Consider the following 18,071-nt stretch of genomic DNA (forward strand, 5'->3'; position numbering starts at 1 on the left):
TTATATGCTGTTGTTGTTAGGTGCAATCAAGTCCTTCCTGAATCATATTAACTCTATTTATAACATTAAAAAAACATTGCCTTGTCATGGGAAATGCTCACAATCATTGCTATATTTAGCACCGTTCTTGTAGCTGCTCTGTCAATTCATCTAATTGAAGGTTTTCTTCTTATTTTACTGATGCTCTACAGGATTAAATCCTTCCTCAGGGACTGCTCATTTCTAATAATCAAAGCGTGCAAGACAAAGTCTCATTATTATCATTCCCAAAGAACTTTCTGGTTGCATTTCTTTCCAGGCATATTTGTCTTTCCTCTGCCTCACTGTGTTATGACTCCTAGTGATGGTATGTAAAAGATCCATAGAGGCCCTGTATAAAAGAGGGGTTGTGTTGCTGTCAGAATAGGGGGAAGAAGGATAAGAGTCTGGTATGTCTGAGTGGTGGCAATTACTTGACTAGAATGGAGTTCTACCACTGGTTTATCACTTTGTCATGATATGGTGCCTTGTGTGTTGCTGTGATTGTGGAATCTTTGTCACTGCTATTTCAAATAACATCAGAGTCAGTCACCCAAAATGAACTGGTTTCAGCAGGGCTTCCAAACAAAGAACAGACTAAAGAGAAGGAACAGGCTGTTCATTTCAGAGGACTTAGCCACCTTATTGATAGCGTGGAAATGGGATGAATAGAAGCACAACGGGTCAGAAATGGTGCCACAAAATGAGCTCCTCATGTCTGAAGGCAATTAAAATATGATGTAAAAAGCAGGGTTGACCATCGTGATGTGGATGGAGTAAAGCCTGTGGTTTTAAAGCCTTTAGAAGCTTCATTTGTTGGTGGGGGCACAACTCAAAATGAGAAGAAACAGCTGTAAACATCAACTGATAATTGGAACTTGGAACGCATGATGTATATATCTAAGAAAAGTGGAAGTTGTCAAGAAGATTTATATTCTAGGTGTCAGTGAACTGAAATGGACAGATAGCAGCCATTTTGAATCAGAAAAATTTGCCAGAAATGTCAGACTCAAGAAGAATGGCATCACATTCATTGTCAAAGAGGATATTTCAAGATCAGTCTGGTAGTTCAATGCTGTCTGTAAGAATATCTACCCACCTAAAAAGAAATGGACTTTGAATAAGGAAATGGAAGGAGAATCAATGCATTTGAATTATGGTGTTGGTGAAGAATCTTACAAGTATTATGGACTGCCGAAGGATCAAACAAATCCATCATGGAAGAAGTACAGCCAGAATGCTCCCTAGAAGCAAGGATAGTGAAAATTCATCTCACTTAGTGAGGACATGTTGTTAAGCAAGGCCTATCTCTGGAAAAGGATATCATTCTTAGTACAGTAGAGAGACATAGGAAAGGAGGATGGCCTTAGACAAGATGGATTAGCATATGGCCGCAGCAATGGGCTCAAACATAAAAACAATTGTGGGATGGTACAAGGCCTAGTGGTGTTTAGTCAGTTGTACTTGGGTTGCTGAGAGTTGGAACTGCCTCTACAACTCCTTTTAGCATTAAGAACAGTGCGGAGTTGGGTTCTCCCTATCCCCTCTGAAGCTCAATGGGCTCAGAAATGGCCCCCCATGCTGCTTCCTCAGCTCTCCATCTTGACAGAATAATATCAATGGAAGCATCAAAAATCAAAACAAACAAACAAATATTTAACAAGGATTAATGTAGATTGAAGTTACCCTTCTGATTTTTTTCTAATTAATTATGTCATATAATTTGGAAAATCATATGATAGTTACATTAGTTATGTTTCACAGATGAAAAGAAGTAATCAGAGAAAATAAGTCACTTTACATTGTCATATATGGAGCAGAGAAGATTCAAACACAGAACTTTTGCCTTCAAAACTCCAGTCTCATCTTACTATCTCTATTATATTTTGTTTATACTATATATAATATTGAATTGTAGAATTTTATTTATTTTCCACCTTGATGAGAATAAATCAGGATCACAGTCAGAGCTTTAGATTGCATGATTTCGTTTTTCACAGCATCAAGTTATATCATCGCATGCATGATTGAAAGCGACAAGGATGAGATTAAAATACTTTTTAAGGGAAAGTGCTATGTTGATTTCCTATGTGTGGTTACTAAGGAAAACATATACTTTCATTTAAAAAATTTTGGAATGAAAACACCATATTATAATATTGCTTTCTTAGAAACCAATGTTTTTACTTAACAACAAACCTGACATAAATATTAGCAAGAAGAGACACAATCTGAGGAAGAGTACATTTTTAGCCTTTCCAAAGATAAATGGCATTCAGCACACCCCATTGTCAGATTGCCATTCAGTAGCTAGTAATCTGACAGTGCAAGTTTCAAAGTATGAAGCCGGGCAGAGTAGCGTTTAAATGGAGGCGTTACTGTCCACCAGAGAAGGTTAGCATCCTTTTTGTCTGCTTGACATAAATCTTTGTGCATTAACAAAGGAGTCTCTCTTCCTGCTGCTTTTCAAATGCACGTTTTGTTTCTCTTTGCTTTTTCTGAAGCAGATGGACCACAAGAGGGTGTGGGAAGAGAGGGTGAGAAGTAAAAGCATACTTAGAGCAAACACTGCTCATCCTGCGAGAGCCACCGCTATCCTGCATCCGACTCCCAATTATTCTTAATTTTGTTTATATTCCTACATTTTTGAAAATAGAAAAACATGCTAAAATCTCATTTATAGAATTAATTTAATTATTATGTGAATATAATTAAATCTTGAAGACATTCAGTAGTATTTTCTTCATTTCTTATATAAAGGAACATGTAAATTTTAATTTTTCAGAAATTTAAATTAAAAAAATAAGATGTATTTTCTTCTATTATATATGTTACCAAGTACAGTTAAGCTTTTGACTGCTAACCCTAATGGCTGGTGATTTAAATCTATCCAATAGATCCATGAGAAAAAGATCTTGTGCAATAACAATTATACAGAGCCTAAAATATCCAATGAGGCAGGTCTACACTGACATATTGGATCATTCTAAGTTAATCCTGTGGCACCAAATATCCTAATATAAGAATGTCACAAAAATTCATGTAAAACCCTGAAAAAAGAGGAACAAGATGGTGTTAGGCTACTACCACCAACTGTGCTCTAAAGGACCTCATTATAAATTTTTATATACAGTGGAAATGAAATATGAAACAAAATACAAAATCATGAAAAAACAAACAGGTTCACTACTCAGAAGATATAGTGAACTTGAACACAGAGTGTGCAAATCAAGTAGAATAAACAGTGAAGTAGAAGTACAGAAAATTTCACAGGATAGCAAGAAAAGAAAAACTATAGTATTATAATGAAATATGTATAAAACTGGGGTTATGAAAGTTCAAAAGAGAATGTGCACAGCGTATCTCAAACTGAAAGAACTGAAGCAAAATTTCAAGCCTCAAGTTGTAATACTGAAGGATTTTCTGGGCAAAATGTTGACTGATGCCATAAGCACCAGTGTATATCCACATAATTTGGACATGCCATCATGAAGGGCCATGACCTACAGAAGGCATCTTCTTGAGGAAGGACCTCAGTGAAATGGATTAACACAATGACTTTTTCCCCCTCAAAATGCATTTCATAAGCATTCTAGTAATGAAAATGTTTAAATAATTTCCCCAAATCTATTATAGACCTTATAATAATTTCCTACCACATTCTATAGATGTGTTAGTAAGCATTTATAGAATGGAATTGACATGTTATCAAAATGGCATAAATTATTATGAGCTAATATGAAATTTTACTATTTATTTTCTTAGATAAACCTGATTGAAATACATTTCATTTTAATTCTTTAAAGGTGCATTATTGAAATTTGTTTGGACACAGAGAAAATAAAAATGTGAGGTGATAACATACCTTAGTTAAATAAAGATTGCTCAATTTAATATTTAGATAATACATTATTACAAAGCAAATGATAAATAACCATTTAACTTTCTCCATTGCTGAGATTTTATTGTGTTTCACAAGCAAAAGATGGTGAGAGTATAAATTCTTTACACAGAATAGGTATAAATTATCTATACAAATAGTGTGATACCATAGACTTAGTGTGCAGATCACCTATTTTCCTATATGTACATGTAATTTTAGAGTAACATTAATAGTGTTAAGGTATTTTATATGTGAGACTTACATTTGTTACTTGTGATTGAAAATAATCTGAAATTGACTTATACAAAACTGGAAGTTTATCAGTTCAATAAAGTAAAAATCTAAGAGTAGTTTTTGTAGAAGGTCTGACTGAACTCTGGAAGTCAGACATGTTATCAAAATATGCTGTGTTATTCCCTTTTGCTTTGTTTTCAAACGTGTTGTCTTCAATCTAATCAAGGTTACTTTCAAATTATAGAAAAGCTTTCAAGGGCCAGCATCAGGAAAACAAATGTCACCTTGTCACTCTTTATAAAAATAATCAGCTTTCTGCTTTAATTGGGACAATTAGGTTTACAAGACCATCTCTAAACTGTAAACTATCCCGAGGGAGAAAGAACACACCTAATAATAAGTGCAGATAATCTGCCCATCCACGTAATAAACAAGAATGACTTGAAATACCTTATGATGTAATGACAGGATACATTTCCTACAAAAGAAATGTAAGATGCTAGAAGAATAGCACCCTGGGGAAGAACATTACCGATTATAAGTTAAAAATACATCAAACTAAGCACTGCCGTCAAGTCCAGTCAATGTTATCTCATCTAATACCTAAACTATATGTGTCTTTTTAATTTAATGACAAAGTTTAGTAGATGTTTTCTAGGAAACAAAACAAACAAAATGAAAGATATAAAGTTATTGAAATCTATTTTAGAAAGTTCAGAGTTAGATCTAAAATTATTTGCGAATTATTTTGATTCATAAGGCACAATGAATATATATGTAACATGTTATTAATTGAAGCATTTTTTAATCATTGTATTTTTCTGTTCAATGCACAGTTAAAATATTTAAATAAGAAAGTATTCATTCTATCATTCTATTACAAGCATAATCATTACTCTATTTCCAATTCTGAATTGGAATACAGGTTTATTGATATATGACTGACAGTGCTTAAAATAAAACATTTGAGAAACAGAATGACAGTTTTAAATAGTAGAGAATAAGGGTGCAAATGAATTCTAGAGCCTGCTGAACTTGATTAATGTGCGCTTACCTTCCAGCAGGTTTGCCAACGGAAAGATCATTGATGGAGAATGTAGAAGCAAATGTCTAAGATCCTCACCAAGTGCATTTAAGAAAAAAGAGTGTAACTTGAGTAAAAACATAGATTTTTAAATAGGATCTTAAAAAATAATAGTGGGTATAATTTGTATGTTAAGCAGCAATGTAAAATATATGCCTCAAATGTTTCTAGATGCAACAGCAAAGGCTAAACAAACAAAATAAAACGGAAACAAATTTGTTTCAATAACTTTATTTTTGAAAATTGAACAATACTTTTCAAACCATTGATTAGAAACATTACTATCATTAAAACCAAATTCAACAAAAATAAATTGAAAATGGAATTAAGTTGATTCAAATATCATATTACACAGAGAGCAATCATTTTATTAAACATTTACTCTACATATATTTCTGTGTGTATGCATGCTCATGTTAATTTCAAAACAAGATATATTTCTTCTCTTGGTTGTTAATAATTATGGAAATAAGCATACTTGAAAGGTTATGGATGTATGTTATCTAAAATCCTCCTCATCAACAAATTTGACTTCTATATCATTTACATAGAAAACCACGATGTACTCAGTAATGGAGAATTTACACAAATTATGATTTGTGGACATGAGATTAGGAAAAAATATAGAAAGCTATACAAACTCAAACTTAAATTTATTTTCATATAAATACTTTTAGAATAAAATTTAATTATTCTAAATTAAAAATAGCATAATCTTTTAAAACAGGCAGGTTACAATAAGCAAGAGTGGAAGAATGAAACTTCAACCTGTGAAAATATGGGGACTATAGTCACCATTAAAGTTAGATAAGATTTATATAAGTAAACATTCAATTTTCAAAGAAAGGTAAAAAATAAAATTTAAAACCACAGTATGAACTTACATAATTAATAAAAATGGAAATAAAATAATTTTTAATGAAGTGAATGGATTAAAAATAAATAGAAAGTGAGTAAACATGTAAATAAGATGTTTTAATATGGGCAATAAATATAAAACCAAGCAACTATTTTGTAAATGTTATATTTGGTCATTGTTCATCAATATAAACATGAAGAAAATGTGGATGCACAATAATGTGAATAAGGAAATTTAGAAAGCCCAAAGTAAAGTAAAATCTTTGTGTTATGGGTTCCATTTTTAATTATCACCAATGAAAGGGATTGCTCTAAAATGGAAATATTCTAAAGATGAAATAAGGAAGGATATTATAAGTAGAGATCATAAAAAGGTACGAGTGATTATAAATTATTTCTTAAAAAAGTAGAAAACACTCAGATTAACTCTTATTTTGGACTGATATGTTTGTCCTTTCAGCAGGGTAGCATACTTTCAATATTCTGCATTAACACCAAAATTAAAATGTATCACACCTTCATCTTCCTTATTCAATGTCCAACTTTCACCTACTTATGAGGCAATTAAAATATTATGGTTTGCACGAGCATATAGACAACAGATCTTCACCAAGGATCCCCAAAATATCAAGTGGGAAGCGGATGCCTTTTTAACAAGTGGTGCTGGAAACAATGGATATCCACATGTAGAAAAATGAAACAAGATGTTTATCTCACTCCACACACAAAAACAAATCAAGGTGGATAAGAGACCTAGAAATAAAACCCCAAACCATCAGGACCATCAAGGAAGGAATTGGGACTAAACTCAGATGGCCCAGGGAATTCATAGACTCAATACAATAGGGAAGGGTATACACACAGGTGAACCAAAAATTCACAAATGGGATTTAATAAGAATAAAACACCTGGGTGCCTCAAAAGATTTCACTAAGAGGGTAACAAGGCAACCCACAGTCTGGGAGGGGACTTTTAGTAATGACACATCAATCAAAGGTCTCATTACTAAAATCGACAACACCCTCATGGCCTGCAAAAAGAGGAAAACAGTTAACCCCATAAGGTTGTGAGCAAAAGAAGTGAAAAGACCTTGCACTAGGCAGGAGACCATTATGGCCAACAAACATATGAGAACGTGTTCCTGTTCGTTAACCATAAGAAAAATCCAAATTAAAACAACCATTAGATACCATCTAACACTCCTGAGGTTAGCCCAATTCAGAAAATCAGAGAGAAACCAATGTTAGAGGAGATGTGGTGAAACAGGAACTCCCCTCCACTGCTGGTGGTTGTTTAGATAGGTACAGCCACTGTGGGAAGCGATCTGGACATTATTAAAGAAAATGGAAATTGATCTACCTCGTGACCCAGCCATCCCTCTCCTGGGCATACACACAGAGGTGGTAAGAAATAAAATACGGCCAGTAGTCTGCGCTCCAATGTTTATTGCGGCATATTCACAATTGCAAAGAGTTGGAAACAACCTAAATTTCCATCGATAGATGAATGGATTAGTAAATTCTGGCACATACACACAATGGAGTAGTATGCAGCACTAAAAAGCATGAACAAGCACATAAAACATGTCATTTCATGGTAAGAGTTGGAAGGAATTATTTTAAGCAAGGTAAGCCAATCTCAAAAGGATAAGTATAATGTGAGTCCCCTGCATTAAGTATAATCAGTACAGCAGAGATAGAAGAAAAGACTCTTATCTCACAATATACAGGTGGAAGAATAGACAGTTGGGGATGGGTGATGGGGTCAGAACAAAGCTAGGGAGATACATGTGAATCCAACATAAAGAAGAGGGGAGGAGGAGGGAGAACGGGAGTGGGGGAAAAACTGTGATGAAGACATGGGGAGAACAAGACACTAACCCACGCAGGGATTAGTGTGGAGTATTGGTTGTATCTCCACAGAATTGGAACGTGCATACAGATCCCACCATGGCACGACATCCCGGGAGGGCAACATAACACCTGGGGGAAATCCATGAGAAGACTGGACTACAGGGCTGGTCCCAACCAGAACCAGCCTGACCCCTACACTGAAAGTGTGTGCCACAGAGAACCACACTGGACCTTCAGGTGGGGGAAAGAACCGATCTACCATTCCTGACAGAAGCAAATCAAGAAGGAAAAAGATACGGGGGCAGTCAGCTTGGACTCCATATAAGCACACCAAGTCCACAGGATGAGGCCTCTGCATGGAACTGCTAAGGCACAGAGAGGACTGTGGGACGACCAAGAGCTCAAGACATGTTGTCCCCTAACTGGGGCATAAGTGGACAGGGGACAATAGTGGGGTCACACGGTGGGGAGACAGTATGGGAATGGAGCATAACAAATCAGCAATTGGAGTGAAGTTGAGGCACAGAGCCCCTGAGGAGCCCCAAGAATGGACTTCGGGAGAGGAGGACAGCCCTCAGATCTCCCTCAGGACAAGGTAGGAGGATCTCAGGGGGATCAGCAAACAGACCTGGACCTATCTAGAGTCTGTTTTTCTTTTCTCTCATCTTGTTCTCCTTCCTTTTCTTTCTTCAACCATAGGTTTTCTTATTGTTCGGACTAGGACATGGATGGGTTGCCTAATTACATGGGTTGGACCATGGGAGGGAAGTTCAGGGAGAAGGCAATGGGGCCAATGGCCAGGAAGGTAGCGGGGGAAGAAGGAAGTGAGGAGAAGGGTGTGGTGAGTGGACGGCGTCATGGACAGGCGAACAACTAGGAAGCAGAACCAGCATCTAGGATGAGGTAGATATTCTGCTAGCAACACCAAGCTAGTGGAGAGGAAGCACTAAGAGGTGGAAGAAGGGGGAAAGTGATGATGGGGCGGGAGGAGGCAAAAGGAAGCAGACACAACTTTTAGGAAGCAAAGACATAGTCAGGAAGATTAACAGAGGGGTGCGCTTATGTAAATACATTAATCCAAAATAATAATGGTATTGGCTTATGTACATGTATTCATAAGGCAACTCACTGAGGCTGTAGACAGGCCTTGGGCCTCAGTTCATACCTTCCCTCAATGCAAGAACGCTTTGTTCTAACAAATTGGCATTCTGTGATGCTCACTCCCCCCACCCCCTACAAGATCACTGAACACAAAATGAGTGCATAAGCAGATATGGTGAAGACAGAGGATGGTGCCCTGCTATTAAAAGATGTAGTGTCTGGGACCTTAAAGGCTTGAAGTTAAAGAAGCAGCCATCCAACAGTGAAGCAACAAGCCCACGTGGAAGCAGCACAGCAGCTGGGGTATCATGAGGTGTCATCAAGACTGGGCAATGAGCATCAGAAGATTCACAACAAGCAACCACAAATGTATAGGTGAGAATTGAGGGGGGTGGAGCAGAGACCCAAAGTCCATCCATGGACAATGGAACATCCCACACACAGGGGTCACAGGGAGGGTATGAGTCAATCAGGGTGCAGAACAGCACTAATGGATCATGCAATATGCCTCTGATATCTTGAGGCCCCCTCACCCCAGCCCAGCTATCATGACCCCAGTGCTGTTTTCAAATCTAGACGAGAGGGAGGAATGTGCATAGGTATAGGCAAGAGATAAAACTCACAACACATGGAACCCAGGAACAGGAATGGGAACAGAGATACCAAAAGGGTATGAGGATGGAGGGGAGGTGGGGAGGGAGTGGGGACACCAATCACAATGAATGGCACATAACCACACACTCCCATCCAGGGGGAAGAACAATAGAAACCAGAGGGGAAGGGAGACAGTGGTCAATGTGAGATTTGAAAATAATTAACAATTTACTATCTATCAAGGGGCCATGGGGGTTGGGGTGGGGGCAGGGTGGGAAAAAAGGAGGAACTGGTCCCAAGGCTCAGTGGAAAGTAAATGTCTAGAAACGAATGATTGAATATATGTGCGAATATGTCATATACTATTGATGTATGGATTGTAACAAGAGTTGTACGAGCCCCCAATAACATGATTAAGAAAAGAAAAATGGGATGGTTTGGATAAGAACAGAAATATAGAGTTCCTTCTTCAAGGAAAAACAATAAACCAGCTGCTTTTCTGCATTAAACAAAATATAAACTTTGGCTAAATACAAACAACTAATAGTCAAACAAACCACTAATGTTCCTAAGGAAGCATCTAAAGATATACAAAAAGAACCATACATACATAACAAAAATTAGGATTGTAGCTGACCAGTTAACATAATAATAAATACAGATTAAAACACAAACAAACATGACACAGGCATATATCTAGGAGAGTGTTACTTTAGCTTTTCCTAACTGCTACATTTTCACTGTCATAACCAACTCATAGAAACCCTATAGGACAGAGGAAAACTGCCACCATGGGTTTCCTTGACTGTTTATTACAGAAATAGAAAGCCTCATCTTTATTTCCAGAAGTGCACTCTGAACTTGTAGTTAGCAGCCTAATTTGTAATCCACTACCCCAGCAGGACCAATTGCTCTCTTTGGGAAAGTGTGGTCAGAGTGCTCCTTAGAGGCAAGGATGGCAAGATACTGTCTTACATACTTTGGACATGTTAGGAGAGACCAGTACCTGGAGAAGGGCATCATGTTTGGCAGAGGGCGGGGCAGGAAACAAGAGGAGCACCCTCCAGGAAATGGATTGACACCCTGACTACAGCAATGGGCTCAGGCAGGGTAACAATTGTGAGGATGGCACGCAGTGTCTTTCCCTTGTGCAGTGTCGCTGTGGGTCGGAACCACCTGAACGGCACCTAATGACAAGAACACCAGGGTTTGTATGAGTTGAAATGGACTTAATGGCAGAGTTTGGTTCAAGTTTATCATTATTATATATTATTTTTCTGAAGTGCTTAATACAGATAAGAATATCAAAACTCACTTGCTACTATAGATGAGCTCTCGATAGGAAAATAATTGATTTGCTTAGTGTTCTTTTGAAAAAATAATATTTATACCCAAACATCATTCTGAATAAAAGACATTGTTTTTAATATAGAAAAAATAACATAGACTGAGATTGTGTAAAATTAAAATATTAAAATTGTGGAATATTCTGAGATTTTTTCTTTTCAATAATTTAAAAGAAATTGTTGGATATATTACATCCATGCAGTTTAGTAACTAGTTTTAGTAAAATATTTATTTCATTTTATCCATAATCCTTTTATATCATTTTATTTTTAAGAATTAATTTATAAATGAAAAATAGATATTTATGAAGAAATACATTTCAATTCATTACAACCATATAAGTGGAACAAATCTTAATTTCCTAATTTACTTGATTATTAACTTCCTATAATTAGACAAAAAGTAAAACTTAATTTGATTATTGTTGCCGTCAATGTTAATTACCCAATGAACTCAAGTTTTTCTTTTACTGTGTATTTTTTTACAATGCGAATATACAACTTTAATTGCATTCTTGACTTCTTGATAGCATAAAATAATTATTCATGCTGAGAAAATAAATAAAAATCTAAATATATTAAGTATTGTGTCATTAAAATTTTGTTGTTGTTAATGTTAGATGCCTTCGAGTGGGTTCTGATTCATTACAACCCTATGTAGAAAGGAACTAAATATTATTGTTATGACTGAGTCCATTTTGGCAACCACATTGCTACTTCACCTCATGGAAATTCTTCCTCTTTTTTGCACCCCTCTTCTTTGTCATAAGTAATATCCTTTGCAGGCTCTTGTCCCTTCTGGGAACATATGTAAAATACATGAGAAAAGTATCACCATCCTTACTTCTAAGGAGCATTATAATTATACTTCTTTCAACAAAAATTTGTTTATTCTTCTGGAAATCCATCTTGGATTTAATATTCTTTAACAACACACTAATTCTACACTGTAAATTCTTCTTCATCATTCTTATTTATTGTCCAACTTTCCCATGCATATAAGGTGACTCAAAATGTTATAGTTTGATTTGGTGTACTCTAGTTCTGAAAGTGAAAGATTTGCTTTTTAATAAGTTTGCAGTGCTTTTGGGCACCAGTTTGTCCAATAAATTATGTAATTTGATTTTTCCCTGCTTCTGTAATGGGCATTGTTTATGGATCCAAGTAAAATGAAACACTTGAACACATGAATATTTTATGAGGACATTATTAATTCAACTGTAAGAACTATTTTTTTCTTTATGTTTAGGTGCAATTCATACTAAAGGCTTTGTAGTCTTCCATCTACATCACTAAATACTTCAAGTCCTTTTCACGTTCAGTAAGTGAGATGCTGTCTGTCATCTGTGCATAACAATCTGTTAATGAGTCTTTCATCAAGCATGATTCCATATTTTTATTCTCCAGCTGCTTGGGTTATGTGTTCAGCACAGGCTAAATAAGTATGACAAAGGATGGGACACTTTTCACACTTCTCTGACTGAATACTTTAGTATAAAATTCTATCCTGCAAAATCTGCTATTGTTTTTATCACCAAAGACATTGTGTTTATATCATCATTTGCTTACCATGGCTCTTTTAGCTGTAAAACCATAATCATAATAGGATCTCTGAGTTTGTATATCTTTAGGAGTTGATTAAGCCTGACTTTTCCCGGAGGAGGTATTGGTGAGTTTAATCTGGCAACTCTGTGGGTAGCAATCTAATTATTTCCTGACATAGTGGTACCAGGACTCCATTTTCTAGTCATGTTTTTTTAATCATTTTATTAGGGGCTCATACAACTCTTTTTACAATCCATACATACATCATTTGTGTCCAGCACATTCGTACATATGCTGTCATCATCATTCTCAAGACACCTGCTTTCTACTGGAGCCCTTGGCATCAGATCCTCAATTTTCCGTCCCTCACTCCCAGGTCCCCCATCCCTTGAACCCTTGATCATTTATAAATAATTATTATTTTATCATGTCTTGCACCATCCGACGTCTTCCTCACCCGGTTCTCCAATGTCCGCCCTCCAGGGAGGAGGTTACCTGTAGTCCTTGTCATCTGTTTCCCCTTTCTCCCTCACCCTCCCTCCACCTTCCCAGTACCACCACTCTCACCACTGTTCCAGAGGGGCTCATCTGTCCTGGATTCCCCATATTTCTAGTTCCTATCTGTGCCTGTGTACATCTTCCAGTCCAGCTGGTTATGTAAGGTAGAATTGGGATCATGATAGTGGGAGGGGAGTAAGCATTCGTGAACTAGAGGAAAATTGTATGTTTCATCTTTGCTACACTGCACTCTGACTGGTTTGTCACCTCCCCTTAGCTCTTCTGCAAGGCAATGTTCAGTTTCCCCCAGATGGGGCCTGGGTCCCCACTCTGCACTCCCCCTCATTCACAATGCTATGATTTTTATTTTTGGTACTTGATGACTGATACCTGATCCTTTCGATGCTTTGTTATGTCACAGGCTTGTATACATTTTCCATGTGGGCTTTGTTGTTTTTCAGTTAGATGGCCCCTTGTTTATCTTCCAGCAGATGGGACCCCAGATTCTATATATTTTGACAACTGGGCACCATCAGCTTTCTTCACCGCACTTGCCCTTGCACCCGCTTTGTCTTCAGCATTTGTGTCGGGGTAGGCTCATGTGCTTCTTCCTTGTGGGCTTTGTTGTTTCTTAGCTAGATGGCGGCCTGATTGTCTTCAAGTCTTTAAGACCCCTGATGCAATATAATTTGATAACTGGGTACCTTCAACTTTGTTCACAACTTTTGCTTATGCACCCACTTTGTCCTCAGAAATCTAGTCGGACAGGTCAATGTGCTTCTTCCATGTGGCTTTTGTTGTCTTTCAGCTAGATGGCTACTTGTTTATCTTCAGGTCTTTAAGACTTCAGGTGCTATATCTTTTGTTAGCTGGTAACTATCAGCTTTCTTCACCCCATTTGCTTGTGCACCCATTGTCTTCAGTGACTTCAGGTGCTATATCTTTTGGTAGCCAGGCACCATCAGCTTTCTTCACCACAGTTGCCTGTGCACCCATTTGTTGTTGTTAGGTGCCATCAAGTTGATTCTGACCTGTAGCAGTCTTATACCTGGTAGACTCAAACACCACCCAGTCCTGCACGACCCTCAAAATAGTTCCTGTGCTTGAGTTCATCGTTGAAGCCACTATGTCTGTCCATCTCTTTGAGGACCTTCCTTTTTTGTTTCTCTCTCCACTTGTATCATGTCCTTCTTTAGTGAATTATCTCTCCTGTATGTAAGATGAAGTTTTGCCATCCTTCCCTATAAGGAGCTCTCTGGCAATTCATCTTCCAAGAAGGATTTGTTTATCCTTGAAGCAGTCCATGGTACTTTCAATATTCTTTCCCAACACCATAATTCAAACACATCCATTTTTCTTTGGACTTTCTTATGAAAAATTCAACTTTCACATGCATGTAAGATGATTGAAAATACCATGGCTTGTGTCAGGTGCACATTAGTCCTCAAAGTATTCTCCCTGCTTTTCCACACTCTGAAGAGTTCAGGTGCAGCAGCTTTACCCAATTCAATGTATCCTTTAATCTCTTGATTCTATTAATTTGACCATTGATTGTGGATTCATGAAAGATGAAATCCATGATTGCTTCATGTCTCCTAAATTTCACCCAGCAGGACTGTGTCTTCTACATAAAGCAGGTTGTTAATAAGCCTTCCTTCAATTCTGATGTTGCATTTTCCAAATATAATGCAACTTCTTTGATATTTGATACCTATTGAATAAGTATGGTGAGACAATACAACCCTTATACATGCCTTTCCTCATTTTAAACCATGCAGTATTCTCTTGTTCTCTTTTGTTTTGTTTTTTAAATCATTTTATTGGGGGATCATACAATTCTTATCACAATCCATCCAACCATCCACTGTGTAAGGCACATTTATACATTCGTTGCCCTCATCGTTCTCAAAACATTTCCTCTTCACTTAAGCCTTTGGCATCAGCTCCTCATTTTCCCCCTCCCTCCCTGCTCCCCTCTCCCTTGATAATTTATTAATTATTATTTTGTCATATTTTACACTGTCTGACATCTTCCTTCACCCACTTTTATGTTTTCCATCTCCCAGGGAGTACGTTATATGTAGGTCCTTGTAATCGGTTCTCCCTTTACACTCCACCGTCCCTCCACCCTCGTGGTATCGTGGTATCACCACTGTCACCACTATCTTCTGTCCTGGATTCCCTGTGTTTCCAGTTCCTATCTGTACTAGTGTACATCCTCTGGTCTATCCAGATTTGTAAGGTAGAATTTGGATCATGATAGTGGGGGTAGCAGGGGAGGAAGCATTTAGGAACTACAAGAAAGTTGTATGTTTCATCACTGCTACACTGCACCCTGACTGGCTCATCTCCTCCCCATAACCCTTCTGTAAGAGGATGTCCAGTTGCCTACAGATGGGCTTTGGGTCTCCACTCCACAGTCCCCCTCATTCATAATGATATGACTTTTTGTCTTTTGATACCTGCTAACTGATCCCTTCAGCACCTCATGATCACACAGGCTGGTGTGCTTATTCCATGTGGGCTTTGTTGCTTCTTATCTAGATGGCTGCTTGTTTACCTGCAAGACTTTAAGACCCCAAACACTACTATATATTTTTATATCTGGGAACCATCAGCTTCCTTAACCACATTTGATCATGCACCCGCTTTGTTTTCAGCGATCCTGTCAGGAAGGTGAGCATCATGGAATGCCAGTTTAATAGAACAAAGTATTTTTGCATTGAGGGAGTACTGAGTGGAGGCCCAATGTCCATGGGCTACCTTAGTACCAAACCTATAAATAGATGCACATAGATCTATTTCCCCATACATATATAAATATATTTACATATGTACATGCCTTTATTTAGACCTCTATAAATGTCCTTTACCTCCTAGCTCTTTCCTATATTTCCTTTTACTTTCCTCTGGTCCCGCTTTCATGCTCAGCCATCCTCTCAGTTTCATTACCGTTGGTCAATCCCTACCAGGCCTCCTACACCCTCCTCACCACCAATTTGTATCACTTGTTGTTCCCTTGTCCCTGGGTTTGTTGACATTACTTCCTTTTCCCCCACTGTCCCATCTCCATGGCCCCTGGAACCATGGGTCCCATTGTTTTCTCCTCAGATTGTTCATAAAGCCTATCTTATTTAGACACACTTGTGGAGATAATAACATACACAAAAACAAGACAGAGCAAACCAAACAACAAAACAAAACAGAAAACAACAAAAAGCCAACGACAAAAAACAACAAAAGAAAAGTCTGTAGTTAGTTCAAGGACTCTTTGTTGGCCTTTAGGAGTGTTTCTGGTCCAGTCTGATGGGGTGCAAAGCCCTGGCCCCAAAGTCTATTTTTGGTATTCCCTGGGGACTTCGTTGTTCTGTTCCTGTTCTGTTGCACACCCTTAGTGTTTTGCCTCCATGTGCTAGGATCAGATCGGGCACAATTCCCACAGTGTCTCCAGTGTTGTCCTCTTTAGGGCTATGTGTCAGTGAGGGATATCCTCTCTCATAGTGGGGCCGACCATATGGGCTTCTCTGTGGATTGGCTGCTCTGAGCGGGAATATCATCCTCAAGGCTTGCTGGCCAAGATGATCTCCACCCGCTCTTCCTTCCCCTTCATTTGCTTCTGTGTGCTCTGATTAGACATATCACTGTCCCTGAGCTGCAGCTTCAGTGCTGTCTTCTGAAGTAAATTGCTCTGCGGGGAGAGGCAGGTGTCCATGTCATTGGGATTGGGGTCGGCCTTTTCCCTTGTTCTCTTTTCACAACACTCTCTTGATGTGTGTGCAACTTTCACAGAAACCCAGTGAAGTGTTCTAGAATTCCCATTCTTTCAATGCTATCCATAGGTTATTGCGATCCACAAATTAGGATATCTAATCATGGCTATTAAAAACAAACACATGCATGGACATCTTTATGGTATTCTCTGTGTTCAGCCATATATCAATTTAACATCGGTAATGATATCCCTTGTTCCATGTTCTCTCCTGGATTTGAGTTGAACTTCTCATAGCTCCCTGTCAATGTGTTGCTTCAAACGTTGTTGGCTGATTCACAGCATTTTGTTTTCTTGTATGTAACATTAACAGTATCCTTCAATGATTTGAGCATTTTTGTTGGGTCACCTTCTTTGAAATGTGGACACATGGATCTCTTTTAGTTAGTTGGTCAAGTAGCTGCTCTCCAAATTTCCTGACATATATGAGTGAGTGCTTCCAATACTGCATCAGCATGTTGCATCATTTTAATTGGTATTTCACCAGTTCCTGGAACCTGATTTTTGGCTAATACTTTCAGCGTAGCTGAACTTCCTTCAGTGCTATTGGTTCTTACTCAGATTCTACTTACTGAAATGCTTCCCTAGTTCATTTTGGTATGCCTGTTTACTCTTTCCATCTTTTGATGTGTCCTACATCTTTCAATATTTTTCCCATAGCATGTTTCACTATTGCAACACAAGGCTTGAATTTTTCTCTTTTTTTCTTTCAGTTTTAAATATGCTGAGCTTGTACTTCCTTTTTCCTTTCAAACTCCAAGTCTTTGAGAATTTCATTACAAGATTGATCTTGTCTTCTCAGGCTGCTTCTTGAAATTTTCTCAAGTTCTTTTGCTTTATAATTTATTCCATTTGCCATAGCTTTGCTATAATTGAGTGAACATTTCATATTCTCTTATGACATTCACTTTGATTCTTTTTACCCTGTCTTTTGAATGGCCTTTAGCTTTCTTCATAAATGATGTTCTTCATGTCTCTCACAGCTCAGGTCTTTAAGTTTAGTTCTTAGTGTTCAGTTGCTTAAATTTGTTTTGTGATGTTATTGAAATGAAGGTGAGACAGACTCATGGTCATATGTTTGCTCTAATAGACAGGTTTTAAGTTTCTTAAATTGTATCCTACGTCTACATAGGACCGATCGACAGTTTGTTGAACAGTAAGCCCTGGCATGGTTTTAGTTGTTGATACTGAGATTCCCTATTACTCTTCTCACAGAAATAGTCCATTTGATTTCTGTGTATTCCGTGTGGAGAAGTTCACGTGTACAATTGTCTTTCATGTTGTTGAA

Source organism: Tenrec ecaudatus, chromosome 2 (assembly GCF_050624435.1).
Source record: "Tenrec ecaudatus isolate mTenEca1 chromosome 2, mTenEca1.hap1, whole genome shotgun sequence".
Lineage (NCBI taxonomy): Eukaryota > Metazoa > Chordata > Mammalia > Afrosoricida > Tenrecidae > Tenrec > Tenrec ecaudatus.